The 6,861-nt window shown below is 44.4% G+C and overlaps 1 long non-coding RNA gene across 1 annotated transcript; it reads left to right on the top strand.

Moving 5' to 3' along the window:
- The first annotated feature begins 844 nt into the window (after nucleotides 1-844).
- On the top strand, nucleotides 845-1,252 carry LOC114479354 (uncharacterized). Its single transcript, XR_003675976.1, has 3 exons — nucleotides 845-910; nucleotides 1,001-1,134; nucleotides 1,208-1,252. It is a non-coding gene; the product is annotated as an uncharacterized LOC114479354 (long non-coding RNA).
- Nucleotides 1,253-6,861: the final 5,609 nt, after the last annotated feature.

Here is a 6,861-nt window from a genome sequence, read left to right as displayed (position 1 = left end):
TATGTCACTGTGTCATGAGCCTATATCATATAAGGCTTTGACTTTCTGAAATGAGTGACAAAAAATATTAAACATTTTCATGATATTGTAATTTATTGAGATGTACCTGTATAAGTGTTTCTGTGATCAGGAGTCAGGGTAGCAGTGAGAGTCGGGAGAGAGAAAAACACAAGGCTCTACGTTTGAAGAAGTGTGAAGAGTTTGATGCTGTAAATGGCATCGGCGTGCTAATGGTTAGCACTTGCCAATACCAATATCAGCCTTTTAGTGCCGCATCGGGGCCACTTGCGATACTAGTACTGGTATTGACACTGTAGTTTTTTTTTAAAAGACTTCCCCTAAATAATAAAACCATGAATGCACCCCAATTACAATAGATCTGCAAAAAATCTTTGGGTCCTGACCGACAAGTTGAGAACCTATGCTTGAAATGAATAGTAGGGCCTTACCTAGCAAATCAATGCTTAATTGTATACAATGAAAGGCGTTTTGTAGAATAGCATGATGTAATCTTGGTAGCCAATTGAAGATTTAAATGTATCAGTAATTATTTTGACTTATTGAAGGTGTTTTATTTCTGTCTACAGTTAAAAAAATTCTGATTTATTGAATACATTCACTTTTCTTTCCTCCAGGAAACATTTAAAATAACGTGTAACACCATTCTTAAGGTTAAACACCAGTGGAACACCAGTAACTAATACACTAATATCTATAATCAATTCCCAACTTAAAGTGTTAACAGGTTCCTTATGTAACGGGTGAACGGAAGTCAGTGGGTGGGAACCACGGAGGACGTCCGTGGTATTGACGGACCTATTTAACCGACGCACAATCAGTCCATCTCCCTCTCTGCTCCTCACTGAAAGCACAACACGGCTGCTGTGCACGGAATCCCGAGATAAAGCTTGTAAGTTTCTTTAGCCTTTTAAAGCTCATTGCACTAGTCACTTTACATGCCGTCCTTTTAACCTAAACAAATGCACGTTTGTATAATTAGGCATGATCAAAGCAGAACGGGATTGAATCTCCGGCCAGAACGAGACAGTGAAGCTCCAGTTGAATATTTATGGGTTAAATTACCATAACTATCTGGATGTGTAAAGGGCTGTAAAAGGACCCGTTTTGGCAAAGGTATGAATTCCACTTGTAATAGATTTGTTTAATTCTGTTTGATTGATTGTCTAATAACTTGTATTTTCTCTAGGACTGTGAGTGAATCTTTTTTACCTGTCACTGTTTTTATCCCACCAACCTTTTAACCATTTGTATATGTTTTAATGTAATCATGTCACCTTAATTGGTAATTATGTATTGCTGGTAATCATTATATTTATCTATCACTGCGGCCGTATTTTAAGTTGCTGTGGTTTTGTTGGTTTGCTGTGTGCCCTGATTTTAAAGTGATAGTATACTTATCGTGATTACTGGGCTTATATTGTTTGATGTGTCAATAAATGTATTACAACCTACCTCCAGCCCTTTTTCAGTTAATTCTGAACACCTATTGTTAATTCTAATTGCTACAGAATTTGGCGCTGCGAGCAGGGTTGGCTGGTTTTGGGTTTTGATTAGTTTTGGTGTGGTGGGATAAAACAGTGATAGGTCGGCGGCGTCGGGGGACTGCTGAAGGAACGGCTGAAGCTGCACCATCCTCCTCGGGGTGACTGGGCAACATGGAAAATCTGCATGAACTTCTGGAGCAACTACAACAACTCAAAGCATCCAATGAACAACTGAAGGAACAGCTCCAACAGACTCAAGAGAGCCAGGTATCTGACTCCAGGCCTGGGCCTTCCACCCTGAACATGGCTTCCACTAGCACTGGTATTTTACACAATGAAACTGAGATACGCTATGTATATGTGCCTAAAGAACGCAAGTGTCCAAAGTTTACTGGTAACATGAGTGTTGATTTGCTTACTGTTGACCAATGGCTTGAAGAGGTACGTAGGTGTTTGGAGGTTAAATACATGCCTAGGGCTGAACAAATGTTATTTGTTAGAGACCACTTGGATGGTAGTGCCAAGGCTGAAGTTGATTTCTGTTAACCGGGATACTCCAGACAAAATTTTCACCATTTTAACTGAGAATTACAGTTGCACACAGTCTTACATAGCCGCACAATTACAATTATTCCAACGTAGACAGCGGGAAGGCGAAACGCTTCGTGATTATTCACATGCATTAAAGTCATTAATGGATGTAGCCATCCGTAAAACGCCGGGCGGTATTCCAAACAATGATTTGATTCTGCGTGACCAGTTCGTGGAACACATCTCGGATGATACCTTACGTAGGGAACTAAAGCAGTGTGTCTCCAAAGAACCTAACCTTTCCTTTATTGAACTTGGCCATAAAATGGACAGAAGCCAGTAGAACCTCTAACAAAAGTCGATCTCGAGCATTTTCCTGTGACTCCCAGTTTGCGGAAATGGTTGAAGCTAGTGCTAATCTAGTGGCCATTAAACCAAGTGATGAAATAGCAGAGATAAAAGAATCACTCCGTAAACAGCAGTCTCAATTAGACACCATAATGCAGCATCTCACGGCACAGCTTCCTCAGCCCAAGGTTGATGATGAACCTCAGAGCTTTGTAAAACGGCCCCGTGTACAGGGCGATGGTAAGCTTATCTGCCATCGTTGTAATAAAGTAGGACATATTGCAAGGTTCTGTAGGGTTAATTTAAACATTAACCGTCGTGCATTGTCTACTTTAGAAGCTGTCTCATGTAGTCAAGTGGTTGGGGGGGGGTCCTGACTCTCAGCTGTCGGGAAACTAAGCCCCTCTGGTGCAGAGAGCCAAGCATCAGAAATGGGATCTGTGGGCTCACCCAAAGAACAAACCAGGCTTTACTCCCACCTGGTGGGAAGATGTCCAGTGGTACAGGTCAAAATGGGGGATGTCATGGTCCCTTGCCTACTGGATACTGGATCCATGGTCACCACAATTCGAGAAAGTTTTTTTGAAAAATTCTTCAAGCCTGAGGGGGTGGGATTGCTAAAAAAATGCCATTGGTTACAACTTAAGGCTGCTAATGGGTTAAAAATCCCCTATAAGGGCTATATGGAGCTTGAAGTTGATGTCCTGGGAAGAACTCTGCCTAATATGGGAGTTCTGGTGGTTGAAGATCCCCCCAATGAGTCCACAGAACCACAACTTGCGGTGCCTGGGCTCCTCGGAATGAATATCATTCATTGCTGTTATAATCGTTTGTTTGAACAGTTTGGCCCTGGTCTTCTTCAAGCGCCTGTCATTCAAGCTGCTGACAGAAGTTGGGGGGAAGCACTAGTGAAATGCCAAAACATAGAAGCTCTGACCTCAAAAGGGTATCTGGGAAAAGCCAGAGCCCCAGGCCAAGCCGTGTGTGTCCCAGCCGGCTCCCTGACGTGGATCCACACTGTATGCACTTCTGCCTCCCAATTAACACTTCCATCTGTGTTATTCGAGCCACCAGCAGCAACAGTTACACTGCCAGCAGGTCTCCTGGTCTCATCAGCCCTCCTCGCCAATCATCAAGGAAATGTGGAGATCCCTGTTGTTAATGTGGGCTCCGAGGATGTTAAAACAATCTAGAAAGGCTGTTGTGTTTGAAGAGGTGGAAGACCAAGACGCTGTTGTAGTTTTCCGACAGGTAGAAGCGGATGAGTTGCCTCTTGACCTCCCAAATTTCTCCTGGTCAAACCTTTCCCCTGAGCAGAGTCAGCAGGCGGCTAAACTGTTGGAGAAGCATAATTCAGTGTTCAGTCAGGGGGGTGGGGACCTGGGGTGCACTGAATTAGTGGAACATGAGATTCACTTGCAGGATGACGCTCCTGTGCGGCAGCGCTATCGACGCCTCCCCCCATCCCAGTATGAAGAGGTAAAGACTCACATCCAGGAGCTGTTAGACAAAGGGGTGGCGCGACCAAGTTCAAGTCCATTTTCATCACCGATTGTGCCTGTTTTTAAGAAAACGGGGGAAATGAGACTGTGCGTAGATTACAGAATGTTAAATGCCAAAACCAAGAAAGACGCGTATCCATTGCCGCGAATAGAGGAGACTTTAGACTCTCTTACTGGTGCCCAGTGGTTTTCAACACTAGATCTCGCAAGTGGTTATAATCAGGTGCCGGTGGCAGAAAGGGATAAGAATAAAACCGCCTTTTGCACACCATTTGGGCTTTTTGAGTTTAATCGAATGCCGTTCGGGCTGTGCAATGCACCAAGTACATTTCAAAGACTAATGGAGCGCATATTTGGAGATCAAAGCTTCCAAACGTTGTTGTTGTATCTTGACGACATCGTTATTTTTTCCCCCAACTTTGATCAGCACCTTCATCGACTCAATCTGGTTCTGTCCCGGCTAAAACAAAATAACCTTAAGCTGAAGCGAAAAAAATGTTACTTTTTCCAATCTGAAGTCAAATACTTGGGTCACGTTATATCAGCTGCCGGAGTAGCGACAGATCCAGCTAAAATAAGTGCAGTCACTGAGTGGCCAAGACCTACTACATGTAAAGAGCTGCAGTCTTTCTTAGGATTTTATCTCCTATTATCGCCGGTTCGTGGAAGGGTTCTCCAAACATGCAGTGCCCCTTCACAAGCTCGTAGCAATGTTGGGGGGCATAAAACAGGGAAAGTCTAGAGGAAAAAATGCTATTGCAGAGCTCTGGGCAGAGGATTGTGAAAGTGCATTCCAGACACTCAAAAAGATGCTAGCGACCACTCCAGTACTCGGCTATGCTGATTTTACAAAACCTTTCATCCTCGAAGTGGATGCAAGCCATGCAGGGCTAGGGGCAGTGTTATCACAAGACCAAGATGGTAGACGCAGGCCAATTGCTTTCACTAGTCGCGGACTTAGACCCACAGAGAGAAACATGTCTAATTACAGTTCTCGAAAGCTTGAGTTTTTGGCCCTCAAATGGGCTGTTACCCAAAAGTTTTGTGAGTATCTGTTGGGTAACACGTTTTGCGTTTTTACTGATAACAACCCATTAAGTTACCTTCAGACAGCAAATTTGAGTGCAGTTGAACAACGCTGGGCTGCGGAGCTAGCAGTATTTAACTTTGAAATAAAGTACCGCCCTGGTCCGGCCAATCGAAATGCCGATGCCTTATCACGTCAAACACAGCCACAAGACATCTCGTTAGTTGCCCCGGGCTTTATTGTCCCAGGAGAGGTCCATCAGTCGACTCAGCCATCCAGTTCAATGACCAGAGCACAGTGCAATGCAATATCAGCCCACCCCTTTCGCCCAAGTGCTGACCTCACCACACTACAAGCAGCTGACCCTAGTATTAGTGAGTTCCTGAAGTACTGGAGCAGTGGGGTTCCCCCGAATAAACAAGCTCTAAATGCTGCAAGCAAAGACGTAAAGAAACTGGTACAGCAGTGGTCAAGAATAAAAGTTAAAGATGGAGTTTTGTATCGCCAGATTCAGCCTCCAGGGGAGCGACTTTTGTGGCAGCTTCTTTTACCACAATGTCTGAAAACTGAAGTTTTAAAACATCTCCATGACAACCACGGGCACCAAGGGATCCAACGCACCACCAGTCTTCTAAGAAGTAGGTGCTATTGGCCCTTCATGGGGCGAGATATTGAAAAATACTGCCAACAATGTCATCGTTGCACCCTAGCAAAAGCAGCCCAGCCTAAGGTGCGGACCTCGAGAGGAAGCCTAATGGCCTCAAAGCCCTTAGAAATAGTGGCAGTGGACTTTGCCTTGCTAGAGAAAGCCACAAATGGGAGAGAAAATGTGCTGGTCATAACTGATGTCTTCTCTAAATTTTCCCAGGCCTATGCTACTCGTGATCAAAAAGCAAGCACAGTTGCCAAAGTCCTTACAGATAAATGGTTTTACACCTATGGAGTCCCTAAACGGATTCATAGTGACCAAGGAAGATGTTTTGAAGGAGATCTGTTAAAAAGCCTATGTAGCCTATATGGTATTGAAAAAAGCAGAACCACCTCATACCATCCGGAAGGCAATGGGCAGTGTGAAAGATTTAATAGAACCTTGTTTGATTTACTGAGGACGCTCCCCCCAGAGAGTAAAAGAAAATGGCCACAGCATCTGCCCGAAGTTCTTTATGCCTACAATACCACAGAGCACCAATCAACCGGTTTTTCACCATTTGAGCTAATGTTTGGCCAAAAGCTTCAACTCCCTGTGGATTTTTTGTTAGGCACGTCGCAAGAGAGCCCGGCCACAAGATCACCTCAAGATTGGGTGGACGAGCACCGAAACCATCTCACTGTAGTGTATGCCCAAGCAAAAGAAAGGTTGCAGCAAGCAGCAGCGAGAAGAAACTGTCATTATAAGCCAAATGTGACCTCTGTCCTACCCCCTGGCACATTGGTGTATAAAAAGAGCCATGCTCTAGGCCGCCACAAAATCCATGATGCTTGGGACCCAACAGTGTATGTTGTGGTTAAAAATATGGACCAAGAGGGGAGAGTTTATCAAATCCGTCCAAGAGATGCTATGGGCTCACACAAAAATGTAAATAGAGCTGAAATCAAAGTTTTGACAACGGTGCAAGACTGCAGTGAAAAAAATACATCTCTGCCTGATCTAGGCCTACTATGCAATGCCCCACCAGACATTCCACCGGAGTTGTCCGATAATGACAGTGAAGAAGAGGACATTGTTATCGTAATGGACCAAAATCCACCAAGAGTCAGGGCTCTCTCCTCCCCCAGGCAGGCACAAAGTGCAGAGAGCGGGCCTCAGAGTTTAGCGCCCATAACCGTTCAGCCTCTGGCAACTCAGAATCTGAGGCAGACCCTGGGCAATGATACTTCTTTAAACACAAATGTGATGCTGAGACGTACCCATAGAACAACTGCAGGACATCATACAAACATGTATCAT

This window comes from Gouania willdenowi, chromosome 3, assembly GCF_900634775.1.
Source record: "Gouania willdenowi chromosome 3, fGouWil2.1, whole genome shotgun sequence".
Lineage (NCBI taxonomy): Eukaryota > Metazoa > Chordata > Actinopteri > Blenniiformes > Gobiesocidae > Gouania > Gouania willdenowi.
Note: the sequence above shows the minus strand (reverse complement) of the source record. Positions and strands in the feature narration are given on the sequence as shown.